The sequence below is a fragment of the Rhinichthys klamathensis genome, unplaced genomic scaffold, assembly GCF_029890125.1.
Source record: "Rhinichthys klamathensis goyatoka isolate OS25496 unplaced genomic scaffold, OSU_Roscu_1.1 h1tg000236l_1, whole genome shotgun sequence".
In the NCBI taxonomy this organism is placed as follows: Eukaryota; Metazoa; Chordata; class Actinopteri; order Cypriniformes; family Leuciscidae; genus Rhinichthys; species Rhinichthys klamathensis.
Window position 1 is genome coordinate 3,554,981 of NW_026606759.1, and position 15,020 is coordinate 3,570,000.

A 15,020-nucleotide genomic window follows, 5' to 3' on the forward strand; every position below is an offset into this window, starting at 1 on the left:
ACCACACTGACTTACTACAGCTGAAATTTTGACAATAACTCCCTTACTGTACGTACAATAAACTGAAATGTTTATGAAAAAATTACTGTAATTCCCCTAAAGTATTTTTTCCCGTTCTAAAGGCTGTAGTGCTTTCCTAGTGACCACACTGACTTACTACAGGTGAAATTTTGACAATAACTCCCTTACTGTACGTACAATAAACTGAAATGTTTATGAAAAAATTACTGTAATTCCCCTAAAGTATTTTTTCCCGTTCCAAAGGCTGTAGTGCTTTCCTAGTGACCACACTGACTTACTACAGGTGAAATTTTGACAATAACTCCCTTACTGTACGTACAATAAACTAATAAGTTCAAGAAAAAATTACTGTAATTCCCCTAAAGTATTTTTTCCCATTCCAAGGGCTGTAGTGCTTTCCTACTGATCAGACTGACTTACTACAGGTGAAATTTTGACAATAACTCCCTTACTGTACGTACAATAAACTAATAAGTTCAAGAAAAATTACTGTAATTCACCTCAAGTGTTTCTTCATGTTCCAAAGGTTATAGTATGTTTCTAGTGATCACTCTACTCAATTAATTTTGATAAATGTATTAGGTAAAAGTATTTATTAGAACTGCTGTTCCTGGTACAACACATTTCGTTCATTGATTAAAAACTGTAAAGATTTTTGCTCAATCATATTTTTAACGTTATAAATAAGCAACAATCTTATTGTAATGATTTCAATCTGGAATCCATTGCTGCTTCAGTGTATATCTAATGACAAATTGGTAACACTTTACAATAAGGTTCCATTAGTTAACATTAGTTAATGCATTAGTTAACATGTACTAACCATGAACAACATCTCTGTTCAGCATTAGTTCATATTTGTTAACGTTAACTCACACATGTACTAATGCATCAATTCACATTAACAGCACGGTTAGTTAACATTAGTTAATGCATTAGTTAACATGAACTAACCATGAACAATGCCTGTAAATAGCTTTACTGTTTTGTAAGGTTAACTTACTGTACATATTTACATTAGTTTACGTAGCAGTTGACACACACTAAGTATGAACATTTCTAACTCAACATGTTATCCTAAATGTAAAAATACTGTTGTGTACCTTATCAACACTCTTTCATATTTATAAGGCAATTGATTTGTTGGTAAACATAATTCTACAGCGTAAAAATATGTTGTTCATGTTTATACGCACTTTACTATCATTACTTGCATTCAAATAAGCATTTATTAATGGATTGACTGAAAAGTGTACACTATTTCAACATTAACTGATGTGTTACTAACATTTGTAGACTCTTTATTAACATTAATTACCATTAATAACGCATTTATTAATGGAATTTATAAACCTTATTGTAAAGTGTACACCATTTCAACATTAACTGATGTGTTACTAACATTTGTTTTCCGCTGTAGCATTATGTTTACCAACAAATCAATGCCTTATATGAAAGAGTGTTGATAAGGTACACAACAGTATTTTTACATTTAGGATAACATGGTGAGTTAGAAATGTTCATACTTAGTGTGTGTCAACTGCTACGTAAACTAATGTAAATATGTACAGTAAGTTAACCTTACAAAACAGTAAAGCTATTTACAGGCATTGTTCATGGTTAGTTCATGTTAACTAATGCATTAACTAATGTTAACTAACCGGGCTATTAATGTGAATTGATGCATTAGTACATGTGTGAGTTAACGTTAACAAATATGAACTAATGCTGAACAGAGATGTTGTTCATGGTTAGTTCATGTTAACTAATGCATTAACTAATGTTAACTAATGGAACCTTATTGTAAAGTGTTACCGACAAATTTAATCAAGGTATTAATCAATATTTTCATTCTAAATATCAAATGAGTTGAATGACTTCTCTAGGCTTATAAGATTGTACATTGTTATAGAAATTACCAGTGTGATTATCGAAAATGTTATTTCATGTGTTCTCTAATGTCTGTATTGAATATCTGAGAGGTGCACTGTAAAACCCAACACGTTAAGCTAACTCATTTCAGTTGAGACCGATTACCTCAATTCAGTTAAGTTTATAAAAACAATAGTTGTGAGTACTCTGAACTTATTTTAATCAAGTCCACTAAAACAAGGATATTTCTTAATACACAATTAAACTTCTGCATTCAAATATATTGTAAAAACAGTGAAATTACAAACTTTAAATGAACTTTTAAGTGCTTGTAGTTACTACTAGCTCACAATATCACACACAAAGTCAAATCCTTAAGTTAAGCTAACTCATTACATGTGAGGACACCGATTACCTTAATTGAATTTAAAAAACAAAAAGAAGATATACATTGCAATCAATAAGTTAAGCAATTATTTAAGTGACTAATTAAGTGATGATTGAGCATTAGTGATGAACACCTGCTGTTAACAAGCAAAATCACCGAAGGAAAGAAAAACTTGAAATGCAAATGAGCTGCTGCTCCCAGCACAGGGGGCGGAGCCTCATGAGGTTCTGTCATTTTACCTCAAACAAACATGCACTGAAACTTTCAAAAACGTTTAGCCTTTTATTGTCAAACAGGAGACAGACATAGATGGAGTGACACAAGAAGAAGTGACAGAGGTTTAGAAGGTGATGATTTATTGAGTTTCGTTCAAGGTCACCATATTGGAGATTAGCGGTTGTTTTAGTTGGACTCTTGACCCTTGCAAATTAGTTTGTGTTTGGCTGCTGTAACTCGTTTGTTTATAAAACACATTTGTAATGGCACAAAAGTCAAAAGAAAGTATGATCAGGTGTCAATGGTTGTGTTTTGATGATGAATTTCATGATGAAACTACAAACTTCAGTAAAACTTTCATTAATTTATTATAATTCTGACTCTTGTCTTAAATTGACTGACTAACTCCTGGTTTTAACCTGTTAAGCTTCAAGCCCACTTTTGAAAAATCCCCAGAAATCACATACCCAAACTGAAACAGATACAGTTCATGAACCCTTTGCACTAAAAGCACAAGTATGATCTCATTTGAAAGCTGACACCTGGTTGTTTATTGTAAATGTAGAATGAATTATTGTCATAATGAAAAAAACAATTTTAAATAGCTTCAAAGTTTTGTAAAGTTATTAGAAATTTATTTTTATGAAACATCTTTATGAAAATAAAATGGAAGTTGGCCCTGGAGCAATCTAGAAATGCACTGCAGCTAAAGCCACATGTCTGACCATTTTATATTTAAAATCTGAAAATGATAAGTATAAAACTCTGTATTTAGTTAAATGTTTTTCAAGATCATGTCAAATTACTTTATTTTGATTAGACTCTATTAGCAAACTGATGTTTAGTCATCCTCTGAGTCATCTATTCAGTCTATTGTCTCTATTGTTTTGTGGTGCCCCATTCAGTGTCAGTCTCCCCTGTACACATTCACACCTCTCCAGACTGGTTATTATGGATCTAAATATGCATTTCTTTTGTCTGCATTATAGCTACTAACGACTGGCTATTCACAGGCTATTCATAGGGTTTCAAACCCTAATTTCTTTTATCAAAATTCTCACTAAATATTTGAAACTGGTATCAAATGCACTGAAACATTTCAGTAAGCATTCCTATTTAGAAAAAAATCATAAAACAATAACTGCTCGTGGCAGGTGCGCCTGGGCTCGCTAGCATGTTAGCTTAGCACACCATCAATACACGACCATTTATGAGATTAAAATTATGTTTGTGCTCCAAACTTACTATATAACGCAAGTCTAGTGTTTTAAATAATCTTCTGTGATCTAACTTGGCTTCATATAAAAAAAAAATCCGACAGAAAATGTATTATTTAGTGTTCTGAACGATGATGAAATCTATATCGATTAGCATTACATTATAAATATAATCTATTATTATGAAATACCTGGCATGGCTTGAAGAACACAGGTAACTCAAATATCATTGCAATCATGTTTATTGTTTTCAAAACATCTTTATCTGCATGTTACAGCGATCTCTGTCAGCTACTTTCTGTATCACTCAGTGACGTCCTGGAATGTCACATGACTATGGGTCTTCTTCTTCATGATCCATATATGGACTTTTATTGGACACATATAGCGCCCCCATGCCATTGGTATGAATGGAAAACACAGCACATCTCAGTAAGAAGCGATCATAACTTACATCGACGCATTTGGGTATAAATTCAATAAATATTATTCCTGTCTATAGAAATATGATGTGAATCTATGAGAATATATCAATATTTCTCCACATCTGCACATTGTTGAGCTAAAAGCCCTCAGGGACGTTGTTTTGTGAATCGCTGTCATGACGACAGCACGGAGTGTTTTTTATGAATGGACCAGCTGACGCTCATAATTCATATTAAAGGTATCGACTCATTGTTTTCATTTCATAACTCCTGACACAAATTAAGACATAACTGTCACTATAAGTTTCTCAGAATACAATAGTGGTCAAATACTGAATCTTGAGGCTTATATCTTTTTAATGATGTATAGTTTGTCAAGGTATAACATTAAATCTGATAGTATATTTGAACTAAATAAAAAAAAAAACGCTTCAGTGCGCCGACGCTCTGGAGACGGTTAAGAGGTTAATTAATCATATCTGGTCCTTGGGTCTTTAACTGTATACAGTGGTAATCTATATTGCAACAAGAACAATAAAGCAGAAGTTTCGGCAGATATTATTTAATGATACAAAGTTTAGCCAACTTATCAAGTATTCTTAATGTAAGACATTACAATTTTAAAAGTGGCGTTAGATTCCACTGTTTAACTAGGTACCCAGTGAGCACAACCATTGGGCATCTTTTCAGGTAGCTTGTCTGGTGATAGTCCAAGGCATGGTACCAATATTTTGCACTGTTCACATTGCTAAACATGACAAGGACTAATTATGTAATACACCACTAGCAGTTGTGTGTGTTAACCAATTACATTATGTAATAAAGAAATATTAAATAATTTTAATATGTTCAATTGCTTCAATATTTTGGTTTACCCAAAGTAGTCCTGACTGAAAACTGTGCTGAAAACAATATTTTAATTCAGATATACACATTTTTATTCGATTTATATTTTATTGTCACTTCACTAAAATAAAATATAGTAAAGTAAAAATTACGTGACAAAACAATCAGTTAAAGGGTTTATGATAATATAAGAACAACTTAAACCAAGAGAGGATCAACAACAGCAAAATTATGAAGAGGTGATATTGAAATATTACTCTAACCATGAGGAATTAACTACAACTTTTATGTATAATCCCAGTTGTATTCCATGGACAATTAGAAAGATAATACATATAAAACAGTGTTTACATCAACAGTGACTTTCTACGTTACTTTGGTTGAATTTGAAGTTGAATTTGGAGGGGGGAGAAGGAACATAAAAGTGAATGTCAAATAAGTTTTTTGGCTGGTGGCTATATCAGCACATGTGACTTAATAAGTGAAAATATTGACCATGAAGGACAACTACACTACATACAGATTGACAGGAGAGTCAGTGTCAGAAAAGATGATGCCAACAGCATCCTCTGAACAAACCATTATTTTGGATAACCTTGCATACAAAAATATACCGGACTCGGACTCCTGCAATCAGACCCTTTATTCCTGCTGTACAAGAAGCAAAAATTAAATGTTGGTCATAAAATTCTGCACTGTACAGTATCTTGAATGCCTTCTTGATCTTGCTGTACATTATCTGTCAGATTTGCTGCACCAATGCCAACAGGTTCATTCACTGCTGTTATTAATAATTTAGCCCCTATTAATATTTTACAACCTTAAACAAACAAAACCCCTTTTAGTGAATTACAGTATTATATTATTATGTAATGTCAAAATTTCATGTGTATTAAGTCAGTCTGGTCACTAGAAAAGTACTACACCCTTTGAAACATGAAAAGAATGATTTAGGGAAATTACAGTAATTTTTTTTAATTAACATTTGATAATTGTACGTACAGTATGGGAGGTATTGCCAAAATGTCACCTGTAGTAAGTCAGTGTGGTCACTAGGAAAGCAATACACCCTTTGGAACACTAAAAAATACTTACAGTGAATTACAGTAATTTTTTCATAAACCTTTTTGATAATAGTATATTCAGTTAGGGAGTTATTGTCAAAATTTCACCTGAAGTAAGTCAGTCTGGTCACTAGGAGAGTACTACACCCTTTGAAACATGAAAAAATACATACGGTGAATTACAGTAATTTTTTCATAAACATAATTGACAATAGTACGTACAGTAAGGGATATATTGTCAAAATGTCACCTTTAGTAAGTCACACTGGTCATTAGGAAAGTACTACAGCATTTGGAACGTGGAAAAATAGTTACGGTCATTTACAGTAAATTTTTCATAAACATATTTGACAAAAGCACGTACAGTGTGCGAGTTATTGTGGAAATTTCACCTGTAGTAAGTCAGTGTGGTCACTAGGAAAGCACTACAGCCCTTTGAAACACGAAAAGAATACTTTAGGGGAATTACTGTAATTTTTCTAATAAACATTTGATAATAGCACGTACAGTATGCGAGTTATTGTGGAAATTTCAGCTATAGTAAGTCAGTGTGGTCACTAGGAAAGCACTACAGCCTTTGAAACGGGAAAAAATACTTTAGGGGAATTACAGTAATTTTTTCTTGAACTTATTAGTTTATTGTACGTACAGTAAATGAGTTATTGTCAAAATTTCACCTGTAGTAAATCAGTCTGATCAGTAGGAAAGCACTACAGCCCTTGGAACGGGAAAAAATACTTTAGGGGAATTACAGTAATTTTTTCTTGAACTTATTAGTTTATTGTACGTACAGTAAGGGAGTTATTGTGGAAATTTCACCTGTAGTAAGTCAGTGTGGTCACTAGGAAAGCACTACAGCCTTTGGAACGGGAAAAAATACTTTAGGGGAATTACAGTAATTTTTTCTTGAACTTATTAGTTTATTGTACATACAGTAAGGGAGTTATTGTCAAAATTTCACCTGTAGTAAGTCAGTCTGATCAGTAGGAAAGCACTACAGCCCTTGGAACGGGAAAAAATACTTTAGGGGAATTACAGTAATTTTTCTAATAAACATTTGATAATAGCACGTACAGTATGCGAGTTATTGTGGAAATTTCAGCTGTAGTAAGTCAGTGTGGTCACTAGGAAAGCACTACAGCCTTTGGAACTGGAAAAAATACTTTAGGGGAATTACAGTAATTTTTTCTTGAACTTATTAGTTTATTGTACGTACAGTAAGGGAGTTATTGTGGAAATTTCACCTGTAGTAAGTCAGTGTGGTCACTAGGAAAGCACTACAGCCTTTGGAACGGGAAAAAATACTTTAGGGGAATTACAGTAATTTTTTCTTGAACTTATTAGTTTATTGTACATACAGTAAGGGAGTTATTGTCAAAATTTCACCTGTAGTAAGTCAGTCTGATCAGTAGGAAAGCACTACAGCCCTTGGAACGGGAAAAAATACTTTAGGGGAATTACAGTAATTTTTCTAATAAACATTTGATAATAGCACGTACAGTATGCGAGTTATTGTGGAAATTTCAGCTGTAGTAAGTCAGTGTGGTCACTAGGAAAGCACTACAGCCTTTGGAACTGGAAAAAATACTTTAGGGGAATTACAGTAATTTTTTCTTGAACTTATTAGTTTATTGTACGTACAGTAAATGAGTTATTGTCAAAATTTCACCTGTAGTAAATCAGTCTGATCAGTAGGAAAGCACTACAGCCCTTGGAACGGGAAAAAATACTTTAGGGGAATTACAGTAATTTTTTCTTGAACTTATTAGTTTATTGTACGTACAGTAAGGGAGTTATTGTCAAAATTTCACCTGTAGTAAGTCAGTGTGGTCACTAGGAAAGCACTACAGCCTTTGGAACGGGAAAAAATACTTTAGGGGAATTACAGTAATTTTTTCTTGAACTTATTAGTTTATTGTACGTACAGTAAGGGAGTTATTGTCAAAATTTCACCTGTAGTAAGTCAGTGTGGTCACTAGGAAAGCACTACAGCCTTTGGAACGGGAAAAAATACTTTAGGGGAATTACAGTAATTTTTTCTTGAACTTATTAGTTTATTGTACGTACAGTAAGGGAGTTATTGTGGAAATTTCACCTGTAGTAAGTCAGTGTGGTCACTAGGAAAGCACTACAGCCTTTGGAACGGGAAAAAATACTTTAGGGGAATTACAGTAATTTTTTCTTGAACTTATTAGTTTATTGTACATACAGTAAGGGACTTATTGTCAAAATTTCACCTGTAGTAAGTCAGTCTGATCAGTAGGAAAGCACTACAGCCCTTGGAACGGGAAAAAATACTTTAGGGGAATTACAGTAATTGTTTCATAAACATTTTAGTTTATTGTACGTACAGTAAGGGAGTTATTGTCAAAATTTCACCTGTAGTAAGTCAGTGTGGTCACTAGGAAAGCACTACAGCCTTTGGAACGGGAAAAAATACTTTAGGGGAATTACAGTAATTTTTTCTTGAACTTATTAGTTTATTGTACGTACAGTAAGGGAGTTATTGTCAAAATTTCACCTGTAGTAAGTCAGTGTGGTCACTAGGAAAGCACTACAGCCTTTGGAACGGGAAAAAATACTTTAGGGGAATTACAGTAATTTTTTCTTGAACTTATTAGTTTATTGTACGTACAGTAAGGGAGTTATTGTGGAAATTTCACCTGTAGTAAGTCAGTGTGGTCACTAGGAAAGCACTACAGCCTTTGGAACGGGAAAAAATACTTTAGGGGAATTACAGTAATTTTTTCTTGAACTTATTAGTTTATTGTACATACTGTAAGGGACTTATTGTCAAAATTTCACCTGTAGTAAGTCAGTCTGATCAGTAGGAAAGCACTACAGCCCTTGGAACGGGAAAAAATACTTTAGGGGAATTACAGTAATTGTTTCATAAACATTTTAGTTTATTGTACGTACAGTAAGGGAGTTATTGTCAAAATTTCACCTGTAGTAAGTCAGTGTGGTCACTAGGAAAGCACTACAGCCTTTGGAACGGGAAAAAATACTTTAGGGGAATTACAGTAATTTTTTCTTGAACTTATTAGTTTATTGTACGTACAGTAAGGGAGTTATTGTCAAAATTTCACCTGTAGTAAGTCAGTGTGGTCACTAGGAAAGCACTACAGCCTTTGGAACGGGAAAAAATACTTTAGGGGAATTACAGTAATTTTTTCTTGAACTTATTAGTTTATTGTACGTACAGTAAGGGAGTTATTGTGGAAATTTCACCTGTAGTAAGTCAGTGTGGTCACTAGGAAAGCACTACAGCCTTTGGAACGGGAAAAAATACTTTAGGGGAATTACAGTAATTTTTTCTTGAACTTATTAGTTTATTGTACATACAGTAAGGGACTTATTGTCAAAATTTCACCTGTAGTAAGTCAGTCTGATCAGTAGGAAAGCACTACAGCCCTTGGAACGGGAAAAAATACTTTAGGGGAATTACAGTAATTGTTTCATAAACATTTTAGTTTATTGTACGTACAGTAAGGGAGTTATTGTCAAAATTTCACCTGTAGTAAGTCAGTGTGGTCACTGGGAAAGCACTACAGCCTTTGGAACGGGAAAAAATACTTTAGGGGAATTACAGTAATTTTTTCATAAACAGTTTAGTTTATTGTACGTACAGTAAGGGAGTTATTGTCAAAATTTCACCTGTAGTAAGTCAGTCTGATCAGTAGGAAAGCACTACAGCCCTTGGAACGGGAAAAAATACTTTAGGGGAATTACAGTAATTGTTTCATAAACATTTTAGTTTATTGTAAGTACAGTAAGGGAGTTATTGTCAAAATTTCACCTGTAGTAAGTTAGTCTGATCAGTAGGAAAGCACTACAGCCCTTGGAACGGGAAAAAATACTTTAGAGGAATTACAGTAATTTTTTCTTGAACTTATTAGTTTATTGTACGTACAGTAAATGAGTTATTGTCAAAATTTCACCTGTAGTAAGTCAGTGTGGTCACTAGGAAAGCACTACAGCCTTTGGAACGGGAAAAAATACTTTAGGGGAATTACAGTAATTGTTTCTTGAACTTATTAGTTTATTGTACGTACAGTAAGGGAGTTATTGTCAAAATTTCACCTGTAGTAAGTCAGTGTGGTCACTGGGAAAGCACTACAGCCCTTGGAACGTGAAAAAATACTTTAGGGGAATTACAGTAATTTTTTCTTGAACTTATTAGTTTATTGTACGTACAGTTGTAAGACCTAGGATCAGATATGATGAAAGAAGACCAGGAGTCGTGAAATTCAATCAAATAAGTAAAATTTTACTGTAGAATAGTTTGCAGTTCAATTGGTAGAGCCAGTGTCAAAGTCACGAGGAGGTCCCAAGTCACCTTACACAAAAATCTCACAATTATACCTTTTCCAAGGACATGCATTACATAATCATTTACTTCTGATTGGCTAAGACAACATAAAGTCTAAACAATAATACATTTTTGACATTTTGAACCTTCTTCCAGGGTACGAGAATGTTGTATATCACAAAGTTCAGAACCTCCAAAGAATATCAAACGCACACACACACAGAACACTGACAAACAACAGTTCTCTTCGAGGCTGAAGAAGGCCTGGGCTCATTATCAGAATAGCAGTCCACCTTAACAGGCTGATAAAACATTTCCCTCCAGGAAAGCAGGAACGATAATATTATGCCCCTTTACTCCACTCCCTAAAGAAATACACATGAGATGTTCACTTAATGAAAATAAGGTGAAATTATGTATAAATTGACCTTCAAACTTATACAAGTCAACTAAGACAAGATATGTGGATATTGTTATGAAATATGCAATTATTCTATTCTAATCATGGCTTTTGGTATATGAAGTATTTATGGGTTATAGTAAGCCACAATTGTAACCAATAAAAAGTGCTTTTATAATGAAAGGTATCATAAGTAGTTGTTAAACAATTTATTAAGAAAGTGTTTACTGTAAAACACTTGTATTAATAATCATTGTAACCAGAAAACAAATTTCTTTTTTGATTTTTATTATGAAGCTGGTTTATTAATGAAAACACTGTAACTTGTTTTATAAATATTTTTAATATGAAAATGGTTTATCAAGAAAAACATACCACACTGAATGTTGTAAGCATTTATTAAGCAGATGATGGTGGCAGAGTAGAGAGGATTTGAAAATTTATTAGAAAGAGCTTTGCAAAAGAAAGGAGAAAAATGCCATCATTACCGTCTATATGTTGCGGACGAGATACAGAAGATACAGCGATGATGGAAAGGTCCAGAAAAAGAGGACAAATACTTTTATATGCAAAAGTCCTAAGGGCTCTTCTAGAAATAATGACAGTTCAAGATTTTTTGTTTGACTAATTGGCTGTAAAAGACTGAATGTATGTATGTCTCTCTCTCCCGCCGCTCTCTGAATCCCAAGACAACTATCATCAAAAGGCCCATTGCATGTGAACACAACCCAAGGGCACACACTGGAATGCACCTAAAAAAAATGAATACAGAAATGATGAGGATACATACTTGATTGTTGATATTTTAACCCTCTGGGGACCAGAAACGCGCCCGCGCGTTTTGCCGTTTTTTTTTCACATAGCAGAAAAATAGACTTAAAATACTCTGTTGATTTTGATCGTACATATAAGTGTTATACATCAATCGATCTTGTTAATTGTCTATTATTTTTCTGTATACTCACAATAAAAACAAAGTTTTGTGCTTTTTGTCAAATAAAGAAAAATAAACATGATGCGAGTTTTGCCTTCTCTCTGTCAGTGCAGTCCATTCTGAAACACGTCCGAAAAATTAACTCTAACTCTGCAAATACTTGTCATACAGGCACGAGAGATTTTTCTTTATGAAGCTTGAATTCTCTTCTTTTCAATGATGTAATTTATATAAAAAACAAATATTCTCAGTTTATGTAATCTGTACGAAAAGAGAGTGCTGTCAGATTTTTTTTCCCCAGCTCATTACACTTCATTACGCGTTAATCTGACACGCCCACGGAGGACGCGCGCTATTCAAACGCAAATGTTGAGGCAAGCCATGACAATGCCCACATCAGCCGTTCCACCGCGGCGGTAAAATTTGGGGTGTATTTTCTGCCTTTTACCGCCAAGAGGCGCTACAATCATAGACTCTGAAAAGTGTTTGTTTATTCTCTCTAATGTGTAATCTGCTGCCGCACCGCACTGATTCAGAGCGATTGAAAGCTGGTAGCAGATGAATTCAACAAGTGAAACGTATAGTTAAAATAATTCATAATCACAATACTGAAATTAGGCTACTGAAATGAAATTGAATAAATAATGAAAAAGTAAAACATTGCAATAAAAACATTTACAGACGTACAGACGATAGCTCAGTGGTAGATGTTGGCCAACAGCGTTTATATTTTACCTTCTTGATGCTTAAATAGCTAACTGTTTATAACTGTTTACTTATTTAAAGTCAAGAGTTTTGTTTAATTATTATTACAACATAAATTTGCTACATTCCTGTAGAACCGCAGCCGCTGCACAAACGACAAAAACTGATGAAGGAAGATTGTCAGCCGATTGCATCAGAAAATGAAAATGAAGAAGCTCGTCTTTAGTCTGCTAAATTATTGTGTAATGTAAAAGAACACTAAAATTACTTAAGTTTGAAACCAAGTTCGAACATTTCAAGGTTTAAATAAAGTGTCGGGACAGTTTTTTTAATTTAAAACAGGGTTGCATCGGGTTTAGAGTTTATTTCTTTTGCGATGCAAAATAAGAAACACTAGGCTAATCTTATTCTTGCGACATTTTAAATTTGTATTGCCAAAGAAATGACAGCTATATTAAACAATTAAAACAGTAGGCCTACAAAACGAAAATTGTCCAAAGCAACATAATTAAATTAAAACATGCGTTTTTCTTTGCCTCTCTCGCGCTGAATCTCTTTTTAACAAGTTTATTTAGTCTCCCTCGCTCTCCATATGAAAGAGGAACATTAACAGGCCTATTGTCCTGCGCGCTCGATACAGCACTGAACTGTCCCTCCAACCCCCCACCGGCTATCGGAGTCTGAGGCTGACTTAACACAAAGAGAAGTCGCAATTCACACTTAAATCGCTATTCTAGACAGTGTTGATAATGAAGGAATTAAATGATTTAGTTACATGTAGCCTAGTGATATTTCTATCATAAAAGTTTATTACTAAATATTTCATTATTTCAGTAATTGATGAAATAAAACTGGTTTGGGCCAGCTTTTTCCAAGCAAAACTAAATATAATCTGAAAAAAACGCATGTTAATTTGTTTTCATGAACAAAATGTTCAACTCAATATTAAAGTCTACATGGATCTTTGGATCCTTTCAACCAGGCATGCAATTTGTGAATTAAGTTTTTTATTTTTTATTTTTTTATTCAAATAAATATCGAACCACGGTGCTTTGTGGTAATGCTGCTAAATTAAATAACATGTATTGAATAATTATGAACTTAAATGAAACAATATCGCAACATTTCGACAAATACATTATTTGATCTGTTTTTACATTTTAATTCAGGGCGATTTAGCCTGCTACATTTAATTAGAGCGAGATTTTCACCCTTGTCATTTTCTCATTGGGAAGCGCTTACAGGCTACATGTTTGAGTACATCCTCTGTACCTCTCGTTTTCATATGGATTACATAATCAGATAACATTTATTAGCCAGAATATTTAGACATTTAAAGGCTTTAGACAGAGCCGATTTCTTATAGTGACTGAGCTGAAGTGGCTTCGGTTCATTTTTGTGACGCGCAGTTCCCGGAGACAGAGACGACAGATAAACTGTTTTTGTCGTTAGCAAAAGTTCGAATAAAACCCGACTTTAGAAAAATGCATAGGGCCACTCGGCGTGGTCTGCCAAAACACTTAATTATAAACTTCAATATTTCATTCAAAATAATCTCAACACGCTTTGTAAAATTTTGAAAAGCCGTGCATGCATTAAGGCCACTTGAACTAATGAACAACTGAAATGCTGGTTTTGATTTTATTGTTTGTCGTTGTTTAAACGTGCTTGTTGCATATCTCTATTTTATATTTGATATGGTCTATTGGTGAAGTAGCCTATAGCATTGATTACTGTGGAGGGAGGGGTGTGGGGATTCAAATAATTCAGCAGAAGCAGGGATGTTTAGACCAGAAGGAAATCCCCGTCCCCTCTGGCAAATCACACTTTACTTAAAACCATGTTTTTAAAAACTCTAGGTTGTAGGGAATCAAAATAATAATAATAATAATAGGCCTAATAAAAAAAAAATATATATATATAGGCTATATATGTAAAATTACTTTTTTTACAGAACTGCTTTTGAAATTACGATTGGTAGCCTCGTACGATTGGTACAGATGCAACGTCGTTGTGTTCGATACTATTGTTCCTAGTGTAAAATGGAAATGCATGGTAATTTTATTTTATAAATATAACCAAAAAACTGTATGGCGTAACAGAGTTTTAGAGCTAGACAAATCTCTCTGCATTAATAAATATAAAATTTGCAGTAGACCATGTTTGATCGGGATTTGAACCCGTGTCATCTTGATGATGAACCGTAAGTTCTACCGCTCGGCTATTAATTTCCTCACTGAGAAATGCCCAAACGTTTGTTTCTCACATGAGCGAGAAAACGTTTTGTCGTTAGCCTGTGTGAGTGTAGGCCTACTTTAGCCTACCTACATGAATAAAAGTAGACCTTTTACAGTTTTAAAAGATGATATCTTATCTGTATGACCAACAATTACGCAGTAAGTTCTTTTAGCTGTTATGAGAAAAATAAATCCAAATGAACGCGCCGCCGCGTTTGTCAAACTCTAATTCAACATGCCAGAATAAAGCCAGATTTTAGAATAATGCATAGCCACTCGGCGTGGTGTGCCAAAATACCCTAATTATAAACTTCAATATTTCATTCAAAACCATCTCAAAACGCTTTGTGACATTTTAAAAAGCCGTGAATGTATTAAGGCCA